Here is a 27565-nt window from a genome sequence, read left to right on the forward strand (position 1 = left end):
AGTTAACCCTGGAATCACTTTGAGTCCAAGTTCCACGGCCAGCGAATCCGTCATGGAAGGGGTGCTCACGAACGTTCTAGAGCTGGTCCTAGACGACGAAAGTGCACCTCCATCAAACATTTCCGACGATGGACGCGATCTCCGGCCGTGCCGTGAAAATTGACGGCGGTACTTTTGAACTTGACTGCTATCCTGCTCGCTGATGCTCCGTTGCACTTTCGGGCGAACATCAGGCGATTTCTCTGCCTCCATGACTGATACCGATCGATTGACGCGTTTACTCCTTCGATGTGAACTTCCCCGTTCCTTTGTTTCGAAATTTCCGAATCCATCACTGCTCAAGCGACTGAATCTCTTCTTTCGTTTAACATCCTTCTCGCTGTCCACATCTTCAGGGTGCACCGATGGCTCCTCGAATATAGGAAACACCCGGAATGGCGTTGCCGGCTGATGGATTTCGATTGGAAAGGTGTTCGCCTCCACATTAGGATTACTCATGTTTAGACTGATACGTGTTTCTCCTACAGTAGCTTGAAAAAGGGAAGCAATCTCCTCGTGATGTATCCACAAAGACGAGAACTGTTAAACAGATCCTTCGTACCATACAGAAACTCCAAGCGTTATTCACATTCAAAAATTGGTCCTTATTGTCGCTTTAAAAACACAAAAGAAGCTCAACTATTCACACACACGTTTAGAGGTCCACATAATCTAGTTTGCGATCCGGGGACAGTTATTTAGTTACATACCTTCACCCTTCTGTCTCTCTAACGGATGCTGTGGTTTAAAGACTCTCGGCTACTGTTCTACATCTATATTTAGCAATCAAGCTGTTTTTACTTGCTTTTTGTCACACTTTAAAAAAACCGAGAGAGAGAGAGAGATAGTACAACGCATGCTTCCATCCCTCTTGCTCTGTCATCTGCTTCGAACAAATAATGACCCACTCTTCCATTCTAAAAGTGAACTTGCTATTTTGGTCCGAGAGATACAAAAATAAGTAGAATCTGCCAACAATACAAGTCATTAAGACAAGTAGCATTGTCGTACAGACACCTTGTTCTCTTAAGGGACGGGAAGGAGGGAGGGTTTCTTTAAGTGCTTTCTTTTAACTGACCTTGAATCTCTGATTTATGAAGCGTCGTGTGTGCTAAGTGAAATTCCTGAGAATTTTGGGTAAGTAAAGAAGAAACTATGTGGTATTTGATCTCCTCGGGCTGTATCTAGCAGAATACAGTGGTGTGTTTAGAACTGCCGTGTTGGTAAATCGTATTGATTGCTGTAGATCAAATTCTTCGCAACAGTCTTTCACCCGATTGTAGATGTAACGTTTGGAACCACCTCAAATGCCAACCACAGAAGGAGCCACCTGCCACTTGCACTTTCAAATGCGGCTAATAATATTAATCTCTGCCAATTGGTACACGACGTCAAAAACGATGTAAATATGCGAAAGAGCATGCACGCATCCCAAGTGTGTAGGAAGAGAGGTTTGGGAAAGCTCGTGTACTGAAATATGTCCGTGCTATGTTATTTCCCCAAATGTTCTGCTTCTAGCAAGTTCCTTTCAGATGTCAAACTTTGGCTCGTTTCTGATTTGATTAACTACTGAAAGCATCTGCTTCCTCGTTTTTTTTATCGCTTAAGAAGCAGGTAGAACTGACATTGATGATAAAAGAATATTTTTTACTCCAATTTATCAAACAAGTTTCAGACTGGAAAGAAACTTTCACCAGAACATTTTTATAGGATGTAATAAGTATTTTGTTAAAATGAGAGAGAGATTTTAAGTGAAAATTATCGCTTATAGATCAGTATCAGTTATATACGAGAGATATATCTCTTTGGTGTCGTTATTTCTGTTTTTTCATAGATTTTTGTCTTGCCACACAAATGTAAGAATTCATCTTTTATGACTTTGTAATTTTTATTTCTCTTATTTCTAAACTTTTTTAATGTCAAACATTCTAGTCTCCATAGCGTTCAGACTTTTATTGGGTGAAGTATTATTTAATGAATAAACTCATTTCCTATAAAAGTAATTTCTTACAATATCTTGATTACCCTATATCTTTACGATATTCTGATTATCCTATATATTTTTACAATAATCTGATTTATTCTATAATTTTTTTCGATATTTTGATTATTCTATAATCGTATAATATTCTGATTATTCTACATTTTTACGATATTCTGATTACCCTATAACATCTTTTCATATTGACTGCTGTAGATCAAATTATCCACAACAGTTTTTCACCCGATTTTTTTTTTTTTTTTATGTAAACCCCAAACAGGAGAAGTATTAGAGCCTATAGTACTTAGTAACGTGCTTGGGTTGGAGGTCGAGAAGACGAAAGAAGATATTTGTTGATATTGCACTTGAACTTCTGTAGACTTTAATTTTCTGGAAATACGTATGAAGGAAGGTTGTTCCAGAAAACGGCAGTTGAATGAATAAACGAGGAAGATGAAAAGTTGGTTCTGTGGGTTTGAAGTTGGACAGTAAATGGATGTTGGCTGGTGGCGGCACGTGTTCGGACTGTTTTGAAAGAGAGAGCGGGAATTATAGAAGCCAATTCAGAAGAACAGTGCCCATGGAAGTATCTGTAGAAGAAGGCATGCAGCAGAAACAGTACGTCTATGAGAAAGCGAGTGGAGAGACTTTGTTAAAGATGAATCATTAATTAACCTAACTGCCCTCTTCTGAATGGAATCAAGAAGCCTGAGAGAGGTTTTGGGGGCACCACCCCAGATGTGGGAACAATATTCCATGGCAGGGCAGATTTGCGTTTTATACAGAGTGAGCAGCTGTTTGGAAGAAAAGTAACGCCGAGAGCGAAAGAGAAAACCATGTTTTTAGATGCAGAGGAAGCAATATTTGTTATGTGCTTGTGCCAAGAGAGATTAGAAGTCAGGGTAATCCCCAAAAGAGATATATCATTTTGCCTAGAAATCGGAGTGTCACTAAAGACAAGCATAAGAGCAGAAGAATCCTTCTTGCGAGATATTAATGGAAAAGAACTGAACCTTGGGGGACACCGGCATTAGTGGATAAGTTGGAAGACAGAGAGCCATCTACCATTACCCTCAGTAAGCGATCAGAGAGAAAACTGGATAAGCAATTACAAAAAACAGTTGGCAAACCATAAGATGGAAGCTTGTTTTAGAAGGATTGAAATCAACTAAGTTGTCTTTGCCCCACAGGAGAATTACCTGTAGATCGGCATTTATGGAATTGGTAGCAGATTTTCGAGAAGTTGAAGCTGATTGAGCAGGACAAGGTTTCTCAAAATGGAAAGTGGAATGCAATGTGCTATCATCGGCAAAACTATGGATAGGGTTTCCAGTTGATGGAAGAAGGTCATTAATAGACAAGAGGAAAAGACTGGGGGAAAGAACTGAACCTTGGGGGACACCGGCATTAGTGGAGAGGTCAGAAGACACAGAGCCATCTTCCATCACCCTCGGAGAGCGATCAGAGAGAAAACTGGATAACCAATTACAAAAAACAGTTGGAAAACCATAAGATGGAAGCTTTAGAAGACCTTTATGCCAAACATGATCGAAAGCCTTAGAGATGTCAAGAGCAACTGCTTGTGTTTCACCGAACTTTTCTATTGAATTAGTGCATAAATGGATAACATAAGCCAGAATATCACAAGTGGATCGACACTGACGGAATCCATACTGGCGATCGTTGATCAGACGGAAGGTTTCTAGGTAGTCTAAAAGTTGGCGGTCAATTGATTTCTCCATTACTTTAGAAAGAGTAGAATTTATTGTTGTAGTTGGTTTTTAGGAGCATTAGCAACTAAGGCCATATTGCTCCGGGGATATGCGGTGGTCATTCCCTGACCTTTGCGCTTCCTCCGTATTTGGTGGTCACGAGCTCGAACCCCGGGCTAATTAAGTAAGCGTGTGCTACGCACTGCTGCTCCTGCCCACCTGGCTACGGAGGCGCCAAACAGTAGAAGTAATTGCAATGGGACTATAATTGGATCAGAGGGATTTGTCACCCTTTTTAGGAACTGGCTGGATATGAGCAAATTTCCACCTTTGGAATAAGAAAGTGAAAAACAGGGGTAAGTTCAGGCGGCAAAGAACAGGGGTAAGTTCAGGAGCACAGGTTTTGAGAACAAGTGGAGAAATACCATCGGGACCTGGAGCTTTCTTGGCATTAAGATTCGTCAAAATCCTGACATCCTTTTGACGGAAGACCACAGGAGGCATTGAATGGAAGGTGTTGGGAATGGTGGGAGGTGTTTTACCAAGATCATTAATACAGGAGTTGCAGGAAAAATAGGATGCTAGCAGGTCAGCTTTATCCTTGGCTGAAGTGACAACAGAACCATCTGGTTTGGACAGAGGTGGGAGCAGAGATGGGCAAAATTTGCGGCCAATAGCTTTGGCAAGAAACCAGAATGCTCGACTACCATTAGGGCAGGAAGCAAGTTTTCTACTCTTAGCCTGTTCAAACTCTAGTTTGGACTGATTAATAACTGCTTTACAATTGTTGCGAGCTTTGGTGTAGGCAGAAAATGAAACTGAAGAATTGGGAACAAGCCAATTACGATATGCAACGAACAGCCTTAGCACATTTATTGGAAAACCAAGGTTTAGATAAAGGACGAGATTTTAAAGTGGTGAGTGGGATAAAGGGTTCCATTCCTGCAAGAATAGTTTCACTGACACGATCTGAGCAAATGTTGACATCAGAAGTTTTGAAACAGAAATCTGACCAAGAAAAAAGAAGAAAAGAAATCTCGCAGGTCATCCCATTATGCATTCTTGTAATGCCAAACAATACGAAGTTGGGAATAGCCATGAGATAAAGGTTCCATTGGAGAAGAGACAATCACCAAGTTGTGATCTGTGGTTCCTAAAGGACCTGTCACTTCGACCGTGTACTTAGAAGGGTTGTTTGTGAGAAAAAGATCAAGCGTGTTGGCTGTATGGTTAGGATTGTCCGGTATTCTTGTAGGTAAATGAATAATCTGTGCAAGGTCATTAGTAATTGCAAAAGCCTCAGCATCTCGACCAGTTGGGGTCAGTGTGACTAGAAAACGGAAGCCAGCTGGAGTTGGTTGTGAACATTAAAATCACCAAGGAAAATTACCTCACTGTTAGGAAAGTTGGACTGGAGAAAGTCAAGTTGCAAAGAGAGGAAGTCAAAGAGCTCCAAGTGATTAGTGGAGTTGGGAGAACGGTTGAGACAACAGATGAATTTGACATAATGAGGTAGAGAGATTTTAAGCCAGAGAAGATCGAAAAGAGGAGATTCCAAATTGCCAAGTCTCTGACAGGGAATATTGGGACGGACATATGCACAAGTACCACCTTTGAGGCGAAAGGAATCATACAGCGAATAATTTGGGTTACTGAGATGAGCAGTAGTTGAATCAACTGATAACTGAGATTCTGTCAGAAAAAGTACATGGGGTTTATTGTTTTATTTATTATTATTAGCCATATGGTACAAGAAAGCCTGAGGCTTATGCTGCACCAGCCAAAAAAAAAAAAAAATTCCCGAGTTACCCTGAGAGAGAGAGAGAGAGAGACAGAGAGAAGTAGAAAGGAATCACCAAGAAGTTTTGATGATTCCTTTGGCAGATTGTAGCTGTAAAAAATTCCCGAGTTACCCTGAGTGTGAGAGAGAGAGAGAGAGAGAGAGAGAGAGAGAGAGAGGAATTACCAAGAAGTTTTGGTGATTCCTTTGGCAGATTGTAGCTGTAATGTTTGCAACCACCTCAGATTTACAATATCCTGATTATGCTATAAAATTAATTTTTATAATATCCTGATTCTCCTATTTTTTTACGATATTCTGATTGTCCTATAAAAGTAATTTTATAATATCCTGATTATCCTACATTTTTACGATATTCTTGTTACTTTATAAAATCCTTACAATATCCTGATTACCCAATAATATCTTTACGATATTCTGATTATCCTATATATTTTTACAATAATCTGATTTATCCTATAATATTTTTACGATATTCTGATTATTCCATAATCGTATATCCTGATCTGATTATCCTAAAAAAAAAACAGTTTATAATATACTGATTATTCTATAATATGCTGATTCTCTTATGTTTTTACTATATTCTGATTATCTTATAACATCTTTACACTATTTGGTTATCCTACAACATTCTTGCGATATCCTAATTATCCCAAATATTCTTACAATATCCTGATTATCGTATAATTCCCTGATTTCCTATTTCCCAACTCAGTCAAAAATATTATGAATATTTCCAGTGTTAAAGCCCAGCGCCACCTGGCGTACTATTACAGATTATAAACAAAATAATTTAATGAGTTTTTTGATGATTCTGTTAAGTTTAGTTCACATTGTACGTGAAAACGCAGTCAACAATATTGTAATTTTTTGAGTAATTGCATAATTCATAAACACTGATAAAATGTGCTATTTATACGCACTTGATGACCACGAATCCTTTTTTTTTCTACACTCATCATGCAATGGCCGCGAGCTACGAAGACACTTTGTGTATAAGAGATACACCAACACACACACACACGATGCTGTCAGCCTTGTACGTATAAACGAAGTGATGCTGACTCACGGAGACTTTTTTTTTCCCTTTCCGAAATGCTGGGTAACTAGCCAAAAACTTTTGCAACCAACACAACCTCCTCCTTTCTTTCTTTACTCTCTCTCTCTCTCTCTCTCTTTCTCTCCCCCACAAATACACACCTTTCAAAATACACCGGAAAACAAACACAATAACGTTAAAGGTCAAGTCAGAGAAGAAATCTGTCGTTAAATTCGGTTCAAGCTGACGTCAAGAAAACCAGAAGGTAACAGCCGACAGGAAATGTCTAACTCCAAAACTATTACTGGATCGTTATAAGGAAAGAACTGGTTGCAGAGCTGCTGCAAGTGGGGGAATAAAGATTGGTAATGACTTAAAATGATTACGGGAATCTAAGTTTAAAAAAATACTGTCCTGAACAAAATATTTGTGCCGCGATTTTAAAGGGAAAAGAGAACCTCAAACTACAAGAAATAAAGCCATCTATAAATAGGGTCTTTATCAGGCACCGCCTGTCTACTGAGCACTACTTTTATATTTAGACCATTTCGTTACACCTGTGATAATACTATCTCTTTCCTAAATATGTAGTCTGCTGACTTGCATTCGTCCCTCGCAAAACCCCTGCCAGCAAGTTACTTTTAGAGTTTCTATGGAGAGATATCGATGGCTGATTTCCAGTTAATGTTTAGCATATTATTTACATCCTAATTTACTTTGAATAGAGGACGAACTATTTTTGGTCAATGGATTAAGCAGTTTCTTTTGATTTCCGTAAATATCAAACTCCCGAAGATCTCAGCAGAATGTAATACAGCTGTGCAGACCAAGCTCCATTTCCATGCTCTACTTCCGTGCGTCATTATCCAAGAAGAAACTTTTCTTTTTCTTGGGGATTCTGATTGGAAATCAATACTCGGTTACTCTTCCATTGTCCATAACCTAGGGCGCAGTGAAAATCTGTGAGGTGTGTTTTCACCTTCGCTCCAAAAAGATCGATGAAACCATTCACATACAAGAACCGTAAGAAAATGTCTGTTATAAACACCGAACGAAATAAAAAGGGAGAGTGCTTTTACGCTAAAGTTAAGAAACCTTGATGGTCATGTTTAGGTCCCTAATAGTCAGTGGCCGCGAGCAAGGAATGGTTGCAAAAAACTTCAGGAAAATACAAGCTAAATGTATTTGTCACCTTCCATGGAAGGACAAAGAAACTGCCGTTGGTACGTTACAAGTTCCGAAAGACGCGAATTTTTCCTTTTTAAATTTTTTTTTTTCAGATTATAAAATATTGATTTAAAATCTTTGCCCTGTATTATTAGCGTTTTAGGTATTCTGTTCTTGATTTATAACTGCAGGAATATGATGATTTATAATCAATTAGTCCGCTAAATTATGAAAATTCACCCTTTTTTCTATTCTTTCTGTATTTTACAATTAATTGGACGGACAATGTTGTTGTAGGACATCAGCAAATTATGCCATATGTTTGCCTGTAAATTGCATGTGTTCTGTGGTCGGTTTGTTGAACAAAAAACTCGAGTTTCCGAGAGAAAAACCATGAACCCTCGCTAAGACCGCCTAACTCGGCCACGTTGTAAAACAGGCCCATAAAAATTCCTTCATTGACGGGATTCGATCTCAGCTCTTTTCCACCCACTGTGGAAAGGAGGGCGATTATTCCAATCGCGCTACTCACAGAGGTTCCACTGGGAGGAAACCTGTCGTTCTGTCTGCGTTGAATAGTTTCAATGAAATCGTTTATATAGTGGATAAATCAGCGCCATAAGCTCATTTTTCTTAATACACGAGTGCCGGATTTAGAGTATTTGAGTTTTTAGCTATTTTACTAGTTATCCCGGCTATCAAAAAAGAACCTCGTGCGAAAATGTGTAACATTAACCACGACAGGATCCACACTTAAAGAAAGTATATCACCACCGTCGGAAGTGTGCACTTTCTGGAGGTAAAAATAGGCATTCTGTGAACCGCTCAGATAAATGCTGGTGACACTAATGACTTCCAAAGCGCACTTCACATTTACAAAAAGTCCTCGAGTGCACTACAGTTAGACAATTAGTCAGCCAAGTGACTGAGTTCTACCAACTATAGCAACTCGAGTACTTGAAATAAGGGGTTTCCTTCGTATATAAAACATAGTCGCGGAACAAAAAATACTACCGACTAAGATAATTCAGTACTTGAGGAAAAACAGAAGAGCAAGCCGGTTAATTCCCTATTTCTAGAGAATTAACTGCACTTCATGCTTGTGGTACTGGTACATGCAAGTTTTTTAAGTCGTAATCAGAGAAACCGACCTCAGAACACGCGCAATCAAGACACATGCACACCTTATAGCCCAATCTAGAGATTTTCAATCCTTGAAATTAAAAACGCTATATACTCTGTATATTTCTACATTAAGCCCATCATGCAGAGCATTATTTTCGCATGGAAACAATCCATCATGGTTTCATAACTGTCACCAGTATCTCAATACTATTACCATCGAATGTTATCTGAGAAAGTAAACAGTCTATTATTGGAAAAATAATGGAAATAAGACTGAAAACAGTGCACAAATGAAAATAGGATAGCGTGATGGATTAGACATCAGCAGGTATGACGGGTAGTCAATAAGTATTTAACCTCACATTTGAGTTAAGGATTTGAAACTTGGCTGGCAATTTCATCCATCTCTGTGTAACTACCTTTTTGGAGCTACGCATTTCTTCCATCCGTGGATAAGCTTTTTCAGACCTCATGAATAGAACTCCACACTTTGAACTTCTAACCATGCTTCCACTTGATTAATTACCTACTCATCAGGCTGAAATCTGCAGCCCCATAATGGTTTCCTCGTTTTAAGGAAGAGCAAGAATTCTGAAGGTGAGAGGTCGGGAGAATAAAGTGGGTGCTGCAGATTTTCAAGGCCACACTTAATTGCAAAATCCACTGTATGAGCAGCCTAGTGAGCAAGAACAAAGAACATTGTCGGCTATGAGGTAGACAGCTTTGGATAGATTCCTGCGTCTCTTCAGATTGATAGACTCTCTTAACTATCCCAGAAGGTTTCTGTAGTACTCTTCAGTGATGCTGTTGCCCTTTAGAAAGTAATCTGCAAGGATTATATCTTTAGAATTCCAAAAGACTGAAAACTTGACCTTGTTGGCAGGCAATTGAACCTTGGCTATTTTGGGGATGTTGGTGAAGATAAATATTTCCATCATTTGATGATCTATTTCATTTCTGGGTCATAATGTACTCAGCATTCCTCCTGAGTCACAATATTCGTTAAAAAACATATTCTCTCTAACAAGCTCCAACAATTGTGCGGAACACTCTTTCCTGTGTAACTTTTTGAGGAAGTGTCAACAATCTTGGACCACATCAAGCTGCCCATTAGAACATGTATAGGAACTCAGCAGACATAAGAAAACAGAAAGTAAAACGTACGGTCGAGGAAACACTGATCTGGTAAATATACCTCGGAAAATTGGAGCTGTTTGGCAAGCAAAATGGCTGGAATGTGTTTGCGAACCAAACCGAATCCAGATTTATTTATATTATTCGGTATATGACGTATTAGAGAAAGACCAAAGCAAAAATTGGCATGCTTCCTTCCTCCAAATCATGTGGAATTCCTCAAAGCACCAAAAATACTCCAGTAAACGAGTCTAGTGTTTACGGGATCGCGATCTTGACTATTATTAATGAGATAATTGCCCAAAAGCATATGGTACATAAAGATCTGTTATTTTACGCGCGATCACCTACAGAAGTGTTTTAATTGGCGTTACTATTTGAGTGTTTATCCTGTTGGTGCCAAGTCATTGACGGGAAACGTGGTCGGGGTTTGGGCCGAACCAAAACAGTTGTTCCAAATGCTTTTTAGTCCATTCAAGTCCCATGTGTGGCAGCAAAGTCCTTTGAAAGATGTTCCTGGGAAGGTGGCCAAAACAGTATCAACGACTTCAACTCATCGAGGTTCGGATTTTCACCATTACGAAGAAATAGATGACGCGTGAGTGTGTGTCGTAAAGCTGATGTACACTTCTCCAGCTTGAATGCACCTTTGAACTTAGTTATCAAAGACAAGTTGAGTTGGTCTCATGCGAGGGTAGCAAGGTTTTCTCTCCAGAAAAAGTTCAGCAAAAAGAAAATCGGCCTCAGAACACACTTGACATACAATATACACGGAACAATTGGCCATAGTCGCTGATGCTCCTAAAACCTCACAACAACAATTACTTGAATTTTTAAAAGGCGAAATTTAAATTTTAAAAACTCTTCAGTGAAATCATCGCTTTACATTTAAATACATTCCACAAGGTGTTCTGTGTTTTTCCGAAGTGAATGTAATTCTTTTTTTCAAACCACGAGGTTTCTATGTTAAAATTTTGGTACTGTTACTGGAATGGTACCAGAATTGAGAACTTGGATAAAACTCCTGCAATGTTTTATTATTCGCATTGTTATCACCTGATTAATAAAACATGTGCAATTCTATACGCATTCGAAACGCTTTACAATCAAGGATCTGAAATATAATGCGAAATCAATTTTTAAATTGACTTCTGAGAAATTAAAAAATAAAACGTTTAAGCACTGAAAACGTTTTTTGCAGATTGCCACACGTAAGTGGACAGTTTTGCTGCATAAGAAAGGAGCTAAATCAGAAATTGCAAATTATAGACCAATTAGCTTGTTATCCCACATCTACAAGTTGTTCACAAGGGTCATTACTAACAGATTAGAAAGAATACTTGATGAGAATCAACCGAAAGAGCAAGCTGGCTTTAGGACAGGATTCTCAACTATGGATCACCTTCACGTAATATCACAGCTAATGGAGAAAGCAAATGAATATAAAACACCATTATGCCTGGCATTTGTGGATTATGAAAAGGCATGTGACTCCATACAGCATAAGGCAATGTTTCGGGCACTGGAAAGACAAGGCATAGATACTCCATATATTATGATTTTGAAGAAAATATATGAGAGTGCTACATCCTTTATTAGACTAGACAAAGACAGTAGCAAATTTAAAATCGAGAAAGGAGTTCGACAAGGAGACACAATATCTCAGAAGCTGTTTACTGCTGCCCTTGAGGAAGCTTTCGGAAGATTAGACTGGTCGCAGAAAGGAGTCAATGTGAACGGAGAGTACCTAAACCATTTACGATTTGCAGATGACATTGTGGTCATAAGCCACGATCCCAAAGAATTAGAGGAAAATCTTAATCAGTTATGCAGAGTTAGTAAGGATTTTGGACTAAAGATGAATATGGCTAAAACAAAAGTAATGATGAACAAGTATGCCACGGAAAGGGAAATAATGATTGAAGGAGAAGTAATTGAAAAGGTGGAGTCATATACTTATCTGGGACAAGTTATTAGCTGTAATAATGATAAATGGCTGGAAGTGAAGAGAAGAATAAATTTTGGATGGATAGCATTCAGGAAATATAGTCACATACTGAAGAGCAATATCCCAGTTTGTCTGAAACGTAAAATAATGAATCAATGTATACTCCCCACCATGACTTATGGAAGTGAAACTTGGGCACTCACCAAAAGAATGGAAGAGAAGCTAAGAACTACACAGCGAAGAATGGAACGAATTATATTGGGAATCAGACTGTTAGATAAGAAGAGAAACACATGGATTAGGCAGCAAACTCAAGTAAAGGACACTCTTATCAAAACTAAAGAACTAAAATGGTCTTGTGCAGGACACATAGCTAGAAGACATGATGACAGATGGACTAAGAAAATAACAGAATGGTACCCAAGAGGAGCTAGAAGAAAACCTGGAAGACAAAGGCGGAGATGGATAGATGAAATTCATCAGTTTTTGAGTAGTAAATGGATGGCCAGTGCTCAAAACAGAAGGAACTGGAAAGTTGCTGGAGAGGCCTTCATCCTGCAGTGGATTGAAAATGGCTGATGATGATGATGATGAAGTGGACAATCTGCAGAAATTCTCACAATAAAAAAAAAAAAAAAAAAAAAAAAAAAAATATATATATATATATATATATATATATATATATATATATACACACACACACTGTGCTGCCACTTTATTAGGTACATCTACCTAGTAGCTGTTTTAGCCTTCAAAAACAGCCTGAATTCGTCTCGGCATGGATTGAACAAGATGCTGAAAACGTTGTGCAGGAATGGAGTACCATGCAGACGAGTGTGTCACGCAGTTCCTTGAGATTCAACGGAGGTGTAGGCCTGCAGCGAACAGCCCTTTCCAGCTCATCCCAAATATATTCAATAGGATTGAGATCCGTGAACTGAGCGGTCCACTGCAGCAAACAAAAGTCATTTTCATGTTCCTGGAACCATTCCGTAGTGATTTAGGCTTTGTGCACCGGCGCATTATCCTGCTGGAAATAATCATCTGACTGGGGATAAACTGTCAACATGAACGGGTGAACTTGGTCAGCAGTGATGTTTAGGTACAATGTGGCATTCAGACGTGAATCTATGGGTATCAATGGACCCAACGTGTGCCAAGAAAACATTCCCCACACCATAACACTGCCCCCACCACCTTGCACAGTAGTCGTCAGACATGACGGGTCCATGGATTCATGTTGTTTTCGCTAAATTCTGAGCCTTCCATCAACATGATGCACCAGGAACTTCGACTCGTCAGACCAAGCAACTGTTTTCCAATCCTCGATAGTCCAGTGGTGGTGTTGCTGTGCCCACAGGAGGCGTGCTCTCTTGTTCTTCATTGATAACAAATGTACGCGATGTGGCCGTCGGCTATTTTGGCCCATTCACGACAAAGTGCGACTAGTGGTCCGTTGCGATATTTTGTTCTGCGCACCAAGGTTGTATTCTGACGTGATGGGCGACATTGTGGCCCATCTGTTTTCTTGCACAATTCTAGCCATCCTCCTTTGACCTCTCTCATCAATAAGCAATTTTCTTCCACAGGAGTGCCGTTGAGAGGATGTTTTCTGTTCGTTGCACCATTCTCGATACACCCTTGAAGCCGTGGTGCGTGAAAAGTTCAGGAGAACTGCCGTTTCAGAGATGCTTTGTCCAGTACGTCTTGCACGTACTACCATGCCACGTTCGAAGTCCGTTAGATCACTCCTTTCCCCCGTTCTTGCTTCGGTTTGTACGCTTAACTGATACTAGAAAGGTTGTTCTGCTGCATTTATATCCAAAATTGTGGTCATGTGACTTACAACGTTGTAGGACAAACCATTTGTGTGCACAGCAGGGGTGTACCTAATAAAGTGGCAGCACAGTGAATATACTCCATAATAATGTCGTCTGTTATTTCATTCTTTACTAGGGCCGATCCAGGTTATCTTAAATGGACAATAGTCACTTAGTTAACTAACAACCTAATGGAAAAAACAATATTTTACCATAAAAATAACACAAAGGTGAAGTATCTCAAATACGACTTCATTTTTATTCAAAGTAATTGCACCACCTAATTAAATGCATTTATTACTACCTGATTGAATGCACTTATTACAGCGTTCTAAAAATTTCTATAGAGAGTCAGTGAAGGCGTCTAAAGGCGCCTTCGCTGACTCAACATTCTTCTTTATGTTCTCGACATCTTTAAATCGCTTTCCTTTGAGGGCAGTTTTCACCTTAGAAAAGAGAAAGACGTCCGCTGGTGGTTAGTCAGGAGAGTACGGTGGATCTGCACAATGCCATGTTTAAAAATGTCTTCACAACAAGTGCAGAATGGGCGGGGGCATTGTCAACAAGAAACAGCTGCGTTTCTCTAGAAATTTCAGCTATCCAGTGAAATGGGCTTCAATAGTCATTGAAGCACCTGTACATAGAACACAGCACTGACTCTCTCCCCTTCAGGGCCAATCGTGAATATTCTTGGAAATTCACAGAGAATTTCCAAATTCCTTGTGAATCACAACCTTCGGTTTGTAGAAAAACAATAATTAGCATCGTCTTGATCCTGTACTTCTGTAAATGAACCTTTTTGGGCCTTGGTGATGATTTTGAAGTCCACTGCATGCTCTAGCGCTTCGTCTCTGGGATGAAGCACTCATCTCTAGTGAGAATACGATCGAGGTAATTAGAATTGTCTTGAGCAGTCCGGATGAAGTCTTCGCATGATGACACTTCTTCGTTGCTTCTGCTCATCCGTGATGCTGTTTTCCCGAACGTTTTCAAGTCTGTCCTCATTTCGAAAGGTTGATGGGCACCCAATTCTTATGGGTCATCACGAACATCCTCATGTCCATCTTTGAACCGCTTATACCATAAAAACACACTAGTACGACTTAATGTTTCATTATCATACATAGTTTTTAGCACGTCATACGTTTCAGTTCGAGATTTTTCCAGTTTAAAGCAAAATTTGATATTCTTTCATTGCTTTGGCAAAAGTTCTATCTACAAAATACTCGATGTACAACTTAAAATATGGAGATTGCCAAAATTTTTATATTGGACAAAGCGGTAGTAGACTATTCAAAAGAATCAAAGAACATAAGTCGGTCATAATCCACTGCCACGTGGCTAAATCAGAATCTGTCTAACACACTTGGAGTGAAGATGGCCAATGGAATTTCAAAAACACTTCAGTCTTAACTATTAAGTACCACAAACAGTTTATTTCTATAATTAAAGCATGTTTATAAAAGAGACATGCTTATCTACTTTTCTATGCTACTGTAAGAGTACACTCTTACAAATATAATGAAAATATTATTTATTTGAAATAAATTCAAGTAGGACAGAGAAAATGATAAATATTAAGGTTTGTAAAATACTGGATTTAGAAATAGGGAGGTTATAAATGTGTGAAGTAAATAGTAGTTAAATGGAGACAAGAAGTAACAAACAGTGGCCCATACCAGGGAATGGGCGATCAGGCGAGAAAGGGTTGCTAAAAGTGGTAGGACAATAGGATCATGAAATACCAATGATTGATAAACATTGGTGATTTGTAGTAAGAGAACTGCTGTAAAGGAAGAGAAGCACCTTTTCTTAGCAATAGTTGGAACCTATTAATTGTGCGAGAGAGATTTCCGAAAAGGGAAAGGAAGGGTTAACCAACAAACTATGTATATACACTGCCCTACCATTAATATCCGGATACCCCTCCATGGGTAGGGAAACAGGTCCTATGCATGCAACAGAATCTGCTATAAATATGCACACCGGGCTTCGAGCAGACAATTGCAAAAATGGACATGCAAGATGACACGTTCAACAGAATTACCCCAACAGTTCAACAGAATTGATCACCTCAGCAAATTCTAGACGCCGATTAACATGGTGTAAGGAGCGCGAATCCTGGACTGTAGAGCAGTGGAAAACAGTCCTATGGATAGACGAGTCGAGGTTCGCACTCTACCAGTCTGATGGCCGTTCCTGGGTGTGGCGAATGCCAGGGGAACAGTTCCTTCCTGATTGTATCCTCCCAACAATGAAGTTTGGTGGAGGCAGTGTCATGGTATGCGGCTCCTTTCGTGGTTTGGCTTAGGCCCATTACTCGTTATCGACAAAACCATGACTGCTGTGCAATACTAGGACAGCCTGGACAATTATGCACTTCCAACATTGTGGCAATATCTGTACCAGCAAGACAACGCGCCATGCCATACTGCTCGAGTCGTAACAAAGTGGTTTGAGGACATGGGTGTGGAAAAGTTGGATTGGCCAATCTGAACCCTATTGAGCATCTTTGGGATGTCTTGGATCGTCGGGTACGTGCACGTCGAGATCGCCGAAAGAACAAGGTCGAACTGTGGCTGCGTTAAAGGCCGAGTGGAGGAACATGTCACCTGACATTTATAAAAAGCTGGTTGAGAGAGTACGCTGAGAAGATTGAAGTCCATCATAAAAGTAAAAGGTTTCAGCACAAAATATTAAATGACGCAATAAAAGCTCTTTTTTTGTCTAAAGGCAGGTGTCCGGATATTTATGGTAGGACATTTACGGTAGGACAGTGTATATAACGCGTCAATTAAAAAGTAAGTCTGCCTCACTTATTTTTAGGTTTATAATATTTTTAAGCTAGGCCTTTTTGTTGTATTTGGGCCGAAAATTTGGAATTTAGATTTGTTAAAATCGACTAAGTATTATCATTTAGATTTTAAGATTTCTCAATTTAAATGCGGAAATAATGAACAGCTTTTTCCTCAAAGGGAAAGTTGTTCCCCGTCCTCGGTTTAATCTAGAAACGTTCAGCTGTATAGAATAGCTATCATTAAGTGGAAAACTGGAAAACGTAGAAGTGGTTTTTGGTTAATGTCTTAGAAAATCAAAACATCAAACAGCTGTTAACTAGCCCTCTTGAGGAGAAATTTTAAGGAATCGGATAAGCCGAAAAGAGTACACGCTGCAACTGCTAACAAACCATCACCACAAGAGGAAACATCACAGTTTTCAAATCGACATCTTTGGGCAGATGGATAGGAACAGTCACATATGGTACCTATTCATTCCAAAAAAGAAAAGGAAAAATAAATAAAACCTGTTGCTTTTACCAGCTGTTGAAGATTCCTTTAACCCCCGAGTGGGCAACCAATTAAAATTCAGAAAACTTTTTACATTCGAAATAAGAGCGAAGTGGGGGATGCTTAAAATTTCATCCCATACAAAAGCTAAGAAATATCACAGTTTCTTCTCTTTTTCCACCTACAGAAGGATTCCGTTATCTGTAATAAGATCTCTGCAGACTCTTGCTAACTTAAAGAAAACTGTTTTATTCAGACTTCACTCTTCAGCCAATCTTCCGCACTTTTAACTATCTCCAAGTTTAAGTAATACTCCTGACATCATCGTTTATTTTCTTCTTCGCAGATCAGGCCGAAAAGGACCTTTGCATGAAAATTCGCATTACAAGTGGAAAGACGCTGACTTAGCGGAAGTTAAAAACTTGCATGTGGGGTGTTCCTGGTAGATCGCCTTTCAGTTGGATATTCAAGGAGACACGCACCGCTCCTCATCGACGATGCTCGCTATAGGCGACTTTCTTTTATATCCGAGTTGGTAAATGACGTCATTGGCGGCCTTTTTTGAAGTCCCACACGTTCTAAATGATACCAGCGCTCGTTAAAGACTCTTCACTTTTAAGAGATAAGAAACGTTAGCGCAATTTTTAGTCTTATTAAGCACGTGCAACTTTTTTTTTTTCTTCTACCGGTGTAGGCTAGAAGTTAACCGATACGTTTACGTAAATCTTGGCAGAAATGCAGAAAATTACTTTTCTGATTCATCAAGAGAAAATCCAAAGAGCCAACTTCAGTTTAATGGAAGAAATGAAGGAAAAAATACAGAAAAATGGAATAGTCCAGTAATCTCTGTTAACCTTCCAGGATTCATCTGCCCTTCCTGGATATCTACCACCGATTTCTTTTCTGAAGGGGTTAAAGTTCTAATTTGCCCAAAATTCAACCATTCTGGATCCTGCTGATTTGCTCAAAATCGCCAAACGCAACCGTATTCAACATGGACCCCTAAAGAAACAGAACCCAGATAAAAACAATACTGAATTTCAACTGGGACCTCTAGATAAAGACAAGCCATTTCTGTGTGCACAACGAATTCTAGTCCGATTTAATCCAACGTGTAAAAGTAACAAGCGACATCAGAATACACATTATCTTGGCAACGCAGAAAAGCAAGAATTCGTTAAGCGATTCCTCATCAATTTATTCGTCTTTCTCCTTATCATTTACTTTCTCTCCATCTTCTTTTTCTTAAGTTCATTTGTCATTAAGGAGCTCCGAGCTATCACCACTTTAATTGGCTACTGTAAGTCCCTTTTCCTCAACTATCGAAATCTCCGGTGACATTTAGAATTCATTCCACGCATTCTATTGATTATCTCTCTTTTTCAACCTCCCTCTCGAGTATTTTGGATGGAAACTAATCTCTCTAATGTCTTCAGGAGTCATTAGGCTAGCTCAGTAGGAGAGGAGGAAATGACACAGTTTCTTTTTTCATTTCTCCAATTAATCTTTAATATATATACATCCCCCCTGTATATAGGCAGGTAATGACATTTTTTCTAACGCTGTTTTGGATTATTTTCATGATGGATATCTCTCCAGAGTCCTCGCATGGTTTGCTCAGCTGAACACCTTTCCTCATTGCTTATTCATGTTGGGTCTTCTTACTCCTACCCAGCTGTTAGTTATTAATCACCCGGCTTCCGTTTCTTGTCACTAAGGAGACCATCATGTTTAATCGAAGCAAGAAACAGCGCAAATGTACGTCTTGCGGTCTGATGTATTCAATAGAGAATACAAAGTTTACGATAACATCTATTAAGAGCGAGTAATCAGCTTATTAACCCCAGTTTAATTAATTACAGCTAGTAGATAGTTGATTTATTCACCCTTTTCGGCGTTATGGTTACTACTAACAACTAATTACTCTTATAATACGCCCAAAGTTTGAACTACATATTTATGGAGTACGGTATGCTCGAACTTGCGATATCGCGAAGGCTTACCTGCACGTTACAAGCCTCTACAACGGCAAACAAACTTTGGAAAATACATACACGTTCATTAATTATATTTCTAGTTGAGGGACCTTTATTGTTCCTTTATTGATTTACATATTATGATATGAAAAAGTTTTGCGGTCACGTGGATTCGAACCACGGTAAATAAACTACAAACACATTGAAGTAAAAATGAGACTATTCCATGGATAAAAAAAAGAGAAATCTGGGGAAGTTCAGTACAACGTATTCTTATAAAGAAATCATTGAAAACAATTTGCATTTTTCCACTGTCAAGAAAACTAAATGACCAATGAGCAAACAGGAAGATAGAAGAAATGAGAATTACCTTAGAGCGTGGCCACTCCGTAGAAAAATCAATCAGAAAGCAAGACGATACCTATATAAAAGCATTTGACAAATCGAAATGCTTGGATCGATTCTCCTCTGCTGAGACCACTAAAGAATTGATTACATGCCACGAGCTGTATGCTAAAGAAGACGCATGAAACCCATTCCCAAAGGTACATATTCTGGAGGAATTCTCGAAGAGTTGAACAGAATCTAACATATGCTACAGATTCTCGTACCTATTAAGGTACTCTCGCATTTATATGAGAAACCTTAATTTATTGAAGAGCTTGTTTAAATGAGAATAAAAAAAGCTCAACGAAGGTAATTAACATTCCCCATGTATTCGCGTACCTCTGTTTTTCTTTAAGATAAAACAGAAGCCGAGTTCTTTGTGTTTAAAGACTTTCCAGTTAAACAAAGAATGAATTCTCACGTAGCATCGTACTTAAAAAGCAAGGTTCTGCTCGTTGATTAAACTGTATTAGAAAATAACTGCGCAAGTTTATATACAGGGTGTCCAAAAGGTTACTTCCCACTTACGCGACCATAATATACTGAAAATGGATCAATAAACAGTTGTGTACGAAGCTAAAAAGTAAGCTAAATTTTACACAAAATTGATCAATCTCGTCTTATGGAGTCATCACAAGTTGTCTCGATCTTGCACATCAAATAAACATCACTGCTTCATAAGGAGACGTACATTGCTGCAAATTTTATAGATCTGTTTGGTGTAAAACCAATTCTTTTTTTCACTCTCTTCGGCATTTCAAACCTTCAGTAAATTCACTGAGGCCCAGATGATCAATCGTTCAATATATATTTAAAGTATACTCCAAAGTCAAACAGCCAAAAAGATACATCGCAGTTGCGTGCATTTCTACAATGACAGAGGACAAGGTTTAATATGGCCAACCAAATATACTGGCGCGTCTTTCTTTTGGGTTTGGCTTATTGCCAGCACGTCCTTGACCTTGTATATTCCACGCATAAAAGTGACTGCTCGTTGGTAGATAGCAAAAACCAACAAGAGGGCAACTTTAGTAACCTCTACGATACTCATCAGTGCCAATGAAAGCACGACTTGTTGGGATGAATCCGTTATGGAAGAGCACCTTTAGCAACTGAGACAACTGTGTCCTTAGAGATTGGATTGGATTGCAGACAATTATCCGTTGATCACAGTATCCCGATTCCATCATCTGCTGATTTCCTTGAAAGGGTTCTTGTCATTCTCCAACTGCAAAACGTTTTTACAGCGCGTATGTACCTTGTTTGAAATATTTATTAATGGCTCATATTTAATGGTTCAAATCCTTGATGACGATACGATTTCTGGACTTTTAATCATTTCAACGCAATGTACTTGGAGATATAATGATAACGGTGATGACCGGACACGGCCAGTCCATGTACTGCTCCCTCCCGAAATATTCCACGCGCAAGAATAGCACAATTCTGTATGGTTTCCGGAATTAGCCATGTAAGTATTACTAGCGATCAATAAATTCTCCGTTATCTGCTATCTTGTATGTATGTGCGCGTGCGACAGAGAGAGCTGGCTTGTTCATCTTTCCGAGTGCAGTGAACTGGAAAATTAAAGCTTCTGATAGCAACGCATGCCCTCACTAGAGAATTTACAGACGTCACCGTGCGTAACAAGATGTTTACAAGCAAGTGTTGAGGTACAATATGATGACTTCGGCGAATGTTATTTTCTTGAATCTTGCACAGGAGAAGGTACGTTGGACCATCCATGTGTTCAGATGGAGAAACCTGTTAGTGTCGTGTATAAAAATAGTCGTTGTTGATTTAATACAGAAACAATATTTGTATTTAATAAACATAAAAATGACTATTCGAAACTGGATGAAAATCATGGACGAAATCCCTGCACCAAATTGTGCCAGGGATTTCGAATGAAAGGATATCAGCAGTTTAAGTTAAAGGCATTTGGGAGAAATGATAGCGAAACAGACTCCTGTTTCTGTAAAGATTTGGACATTATTACAGTTATTACATGTAGAAGCTGAGGGGACTCAAGAATCTTGAAAGGGCAGTACGTTTTTTTCCTTTCTTTAATACTCAAAAGACATCACTAAAAGCTTTTTAATATACCATTGTGAATGAAGTCCAATTTTTAGATGTAAACCATGCTTTTCCCCTGCAAATCATCCATCTTTCCGAGCGAATGCAATCAGCGTATAACTTCAAACTCTGTGCAAAGACAAATCCTTAATGGGAAGAAAAATTCAACGAGGCCTAATTCAATTACTTTTAGGTTCTGCATCGCAAGGAGGTAATTATGTATTTCAGATTAACAGAAGTAATTAAGAAAGCTCTTGTCTCTGGTGAAGCATTTAAAACGATTAGATAGTGTAAAGCATTGCGTATTTCGAAGGGGAGTCAAAGAAAACATGAGTTGATACGAAGAAAAAGAAAGATGCCTTTGACCTTTCGCTGAATGAATCACGTGTCGCTTTCCTTCGGCTTGCAATCCCACGCAGTTTCCAGCCTCGCTGTTGCTATGAACTTTCTGGTGCCTTGGTAACAAATCTTTAATAAAACCGACAGTTGTTTTTTTATATATTTCCGAAGTTGGTGTTATACAAAACCTGATAAAGGATTAATTTCCTGCTGACCAGAATCATTCTTTGAACTGAACTCAATTAATCATTTCGATGAATTGCGAAAATCGAGTACCAACAGGTTTTCTTAAGGTTAAGTATCGATTACTAAGCGCTCAGGTAGGTGGTGTTTACTTTCTCGACATCTGTGGTACTACTTGAGGTAAGTGGAGTTAATCCGGTGGAAAGAACACGTGATAATACAGAATAATGGTGAGTATTCCACATAAAAGCAAATATCTCAAATATTAGTCACACTTTCAATCAATCTCTCAAAGCGCTAGATGTGAAGAGTATTTAGCGATTGAGGTTGTAAAGAGTAGTTGTTGTTGTAGTAAGAGGGTTTTAGGAACATCGGCGACTAAGGCCATATTGCTCGGTGTATACTGTCCATAAATTGCTTGTGTTCTGAGGTTGATTTTCTGTTTTCTGGATGAAAAACCATGCTACCCTCGCCCGGGACCAACTAACTCAACCACGTTGTGAAAAAGGACCAATTCCTCACGTCATCGACGGGACTAGAACTGAGGTCTTTTCCACCCAGTATAGGGAAGACTATGATTCTACCAACTGTGATACGCACGAGAGCGTGGATGAGAAGAGAAAATGTGAAAAAATAGTTGTAAGACAATTGGATTATTGGCGATTTTTGTCTAAAATTTTCACCAATTGCCGATAAAAGGTATGAGGGGGGTAAGAAAAGATTCCATTTTTATAAAATGCAAAAGAAACGCATGGAACTGATTGCAGTCAAAAAGATTAAAATTGCAAAAAACACCAAGTTGCGCTTTTCTAATTAAAACCTATATTAAGGGGAAAGCGCCAACTTTGCACTGCCCCTTCATCTTACGCAGATTTTTTCCAACAAGCGGAAACACCTCACTTGGTCTTTCCGCCGCTTCCGTGACGCCATATTAATAACTCGTACGAAGGAAATGACCAGCGACCACGTGAAATATGTTCCACGGAAAATGTCTCGCTGCGCTAATTTTATGCAAAGAAGAAATATCTTTTGCTGGGCGTTCTCGCCTTAATGTAACGCACTCTTTCTTCATTATCTCCGAAATGGGCACAGATTTTAATGAGGAATGAAAAATAATAGCGTCGTAGCTCACACTTGGAGAGCGTAAACTGCGAGTCTTCAAGAAATTAAACTTCAATACCAAATCAATAAGTTTGCTTGTTATAACCTAACTTTCTGTCCACGTTATTGTTTGCGCTGAACGCGTAGAAACCCCTCCAACCTCGATGATGCGAGGCATTTACGAAATAACGCAATTATCTTAACGAAGGAGTGCGCTGTTCTGACACGAAAGACGAATAAAATCTGCTCGGGGAAAGAGAGAAAGAGAGATTGGAGGTTTTCTATTGTGGACAAATAATGGAATTGGAGTGAACATCGGTGTATTTGTTTAAGGTGTATAGTGGCTACCAGCGACTTTTTCTTTAGTATTCTAAATAAAGAGAAATACGGAGAGGAAAATGGAGAAGAAATTCGCAAAAGAAGCCAATGACTCGACATACAACAACATTATTCATAAAGTTACCATTCTTAAAGGTAAAACGTATGAGACAAGCAGACCTCAAGTAAAATTGCAAGAAATTTACGACTGGAGACATCGTGACTATGGGCTTGGAAGATTATTAAAGTTGTCGGTGCACTTAACAACCCTTCGATATTCCTCAACATTTCCACCGATGTTAGTGCAGAAAATCCAAACTTCAAAAAGCAGTATTTCTTTGGAATTTATTGCCAGTAAACTTGGAGTGTCTCTTATAGGACGCGATGGATACTTTTATTCGAGAATATGTCAGCATCCTCTGACGATGCATTCCACCAAGTGGACTTATTAATAACAGAAAAGCGAGCTGTTAATAGGCAACCACAATTTTCATAAGGCTACAGATAAATTTCCAATAGAGACCTCTGTTTTCATTTAACTGGGTCTGTGTCATCCTGGGAGTAATTAGATAAGGGATCTGCTTTCCCATTACGACGGTCCAGGATCTCGTAACTATTACATCTCCATGGAAACCGACCAGCAAGGGTGATTTTGCCAAACGCTTTAACTAATGCCACTCCTGCAACTGGGCATTTTCTTTCTACGTACTCTTTGCACTTCCAGGTGTGCTGGAAAGACATTAAAACCCCAGTTAGCATTTGCGCCTTATTTCTTCGATGTATTATTAGTCAGTCGGGTTGGACCAATAATTACGAAGCCGTATCACGCGCGACTGCAAAGTGCTCCTTTCACTCAGTTGTTATTTGCTTTTTTATGACTTTCTTCAGCGCCCTCTACAAAACGTTTGTTTCGTCCAATTTCATTTTGGAAGCAGCTGCACTGTCGTCCAGCTAGATGCATTTTAAGGGGAGAGGGAAGAAGCTAAGTCACGCGGTAGCCGAAGACACCTTATCGAAGTATGTCAGTCAGCATGGTTTTGTATTATTCATTCTAATGCTTGTAGCTTTGCATTTGTAATCGGAGTCTCGAAGATGGGAAAATGCTTTGGTTATTTAAATAAACTGAACACATAAAATGCACATCGTAAGATGGTCCAGGAAGGTTCAATCCATCTATGGCGAAAACAAAAATAAGATTACCTTTAATTCACTTCCACACATCCTTGGGATCTCAGTTCGCGAATGCTGTGTGCTTCTGTAAACTTTCATTCTACAACAGACTACCAAGTCTTCATAGTCAAACAGATGGGCTGTGCTGTTGTTGTTGTTATAGGATTTTAGGTGCATCAGCGACTAAGGTCATACTTCACTTCTCCGTGTATGTTGTCTATAAATTACGTGTGTTCTGAGGTCGATTTTCTGTTTGCTGGATGAAAAATCCTAGTTTTCGGAAGAAAAACCATTCTACCCTCTCCTGAGACAGACTAACTCAACCACGTTGTGAAAAAAGGCCCATAAAATTCCTCCCATCATCGATGGGACTCAAACTCGGGTCTTTTTCATCCCGTGTGGGGAGGACGACGATTTTACCAACTGTGGTTTACCAACGATTTTCTCATCTGCCAACCACGAGGGCAGATGGGTTACGTTCAATGAAATAAAGCTTCTTGCTTATATTTGATATGTATTAAAGATTTACTTGTATATTAGTAACTACATGTTAATCAGGAAGGATTTATCGAATAGATTGAAAAATACTTCAATCAGGCTTAATGTCGAAGTTTGCAGATGATACAAAGGTTGGCAGGGTTGTTAATGACAGTAATGGCAGTGTGCTACTGCAACAGGATCTAGATAATTTGGGCAGATGGGCTAAGAAGTGGCAACTGAAGTTTAACCTTGACAAATGCAAAGTACTGCATATGGGTAGAAGTAACCCCAGAGAAACGTACCAACTGTGTGGTACTACACTTAAGGTGGTAGAAAATGAAAAAGACCTGGGAGTAATTGTGCAGGCAGATATGAAGTTTTCTGAGCAATGCAGACAGGCTGCCAGGGCAGGTCATGGGGTTTTGTCAATGATATATAGGAATTTTTCTAGCAGGGAGAAGGAGGTGATTGTCCCTCTGTATAAGGCAATGGTCAGGCCACGCCTTGAGTACTGCATACAGGTCTGGAGGCCTCATTTTAGGAAGGATGTAGATTTGCTTGAGCGTGTACAGAGAAGGGCAACAAGATTAGTGAGGGGAATGAAGGGATCCTCTTACCAAGAGGGGCTTAAGTTCTGCAAATTGCAGTGGCTGGAGACTAAGCACCTGCGCGGTGATCTGATTGAGGTGTATAAGGCCTTTAATGGGTTGAGCACGCTGAATTCTGATGGGATCTTTCCACTTATTTAGATTACCAACCTAGGGGGGCATAAATTCAAATTAAGAAAAGACAGAGGTAGAATTGATGTGCGGAAATTTGCCTTTAGCCAGCGGGTGGTTAATTGCTGCAACAAACTTCCATCTGTCGTTGTGGAAGTTGATAGGTTGAATAAATTTAAGGAGGAACTGGACAGGCATTTGGAGGGAATGGTGTGATTTGTTTTTTTTTTTTTTTTTTTTTTTGGCTGATGCTGCATAAGCTCATACACTTGCTTTCTTGCATCACATGCCACTACTACTACTACTACTCAGAGAGCAGTTAAAAAAGATAATGTGTTTTGATATTCTTTTAAATAAAGAATTTCACTCCATATTTTGCGATACATTCTTCCGCACTTTCTTATGGCTAAAATCCAAACGTGTGTCTACTCTTTCAGAACTTTTCTCAGCTGTTTTAAGAAAATTAAACGTTTGTTAGCAGAAATAATTATCAGTTCTTTAAAAAGATGCCCATAGCAATCTAATTAAAGTGACAATTTTCCTACTTGTGCTGAACGCTAACCTTTTTATTGCTTGAAAAACAAAAAAAGGGTTTTTCACGAGGAGCAGACTTGCATGCCGAAAAGCGTTCTGAAATGGTTAATTAAAGATGCACAAAGAAGATGAGAGAGTTGAAAAAAGACGCATATAATAATACTAAAAAGGTTCAGAAATTGTAGAGAGAGAGAGAGAGAGAGAGAGAGAGAGAGGTATTTCCACAGTCTGTTATCATTCCTTAAAATCGACGAGTTTTATATAAGCCTTTTCTTTTGATACAAAGAAGAAATACACCCTAATGGGCTTTTTTCACTCCATGGCTGAGTTAGTCAGTCTCAGGCATAAATAGAAAGGTATTTATCCACCGGAAACTCGGGTTTTTCATCCAGAAAAAAGGAAAATCGACCATAGAACACCCGCAATTTTTCTACTTACGGTTAATGCAATATAAAATAACTGTTGCGTTTGTAAAAACTCAATTTCGAAAACATCTATGGTGTATAAAATATTACTATTCGAGACTGAAATAATTCACGAAGTATAAACTTATTCTTTAGCGGTAAATTTCAAAACATTTCTCGGTACTACGTCATAGTTTCTGCATTTAATTTTCGCGTGTGTGTGAAGTAAACGTGTGGTAAACAAAACAAACGCGAGACTCCCATTGAGTTAATCTGGGCCTCCCGATTAAATAGTTCATTATCTTCCTTGCATTTCAACAGTGTTAAAACACAAGGCTGGTAATGAGCCCTGTACAGGATGCCCAATGTAGTGTTCGCGTGTAACACCAGGCAATATAAACTTAGTTATCGAAGTTCAGATTTCGTCTTGTGTTTGATCACTTTCTTGCAGATTGCAATGTACCCATTGTCATCTTTCGTTTCAAGCACTGTAAATCCCTTTTCCCCGCTATCATGATCATCAGACAAACATTAGTTACTGTCCAGTGCACAAAGGTAGTTTTTTTGTGTTTTCATCCCGAAAACAAACTATAGAATTACACAGGTTACAAACACAATAATACGCTGATGCCTCATAACCATCATAGGACATCAAACACAAACTCTTCGATTTTCTTGAATATTTCGTACTGGAGCTGTCCAAACCCCAATGTTAACATATCCCATTATAATAAACGATTGAAAGCTTGAGGCTTTCCTAAATTGCTACCAACAGATTCTCCTCCACACTTTTTTTTTTTCACTCTTCAAGAGATTAAGAGT

At 39.0% G+C, this 27565-nt stretch overlaps 1 protein-coding gene across 3 annotated transcripts in view; it reads right to left on the bottom strand.

Annotated features, from left to right (window-relative positions):
- Positions 1-27565, bottom strand: part of LOC150075149 (uncharacterized) — a 231786-nt gene that overhangs the window by 32044 nt on the left and 172177 nt on the right. The window lies entirely within an intron of this gene.

The sequence above is a fragment of the Mastigoproctus giganteus genome, chromosome 14 (assembly GCF_048544385.1).
Source record: "Mastigoproctus giganteus isolate SK-2022 chromosome 14, ASM4854438v1, whole genome shotgun sequence".
In the NCBI taxonomy this organism is placed as follows: Eukaryota; Metazoa; Arthropoda; class Arachnida; order Uropygi; family Thelyphonidae; genus Mastigoproctus; species Mastigoproctus giganteus.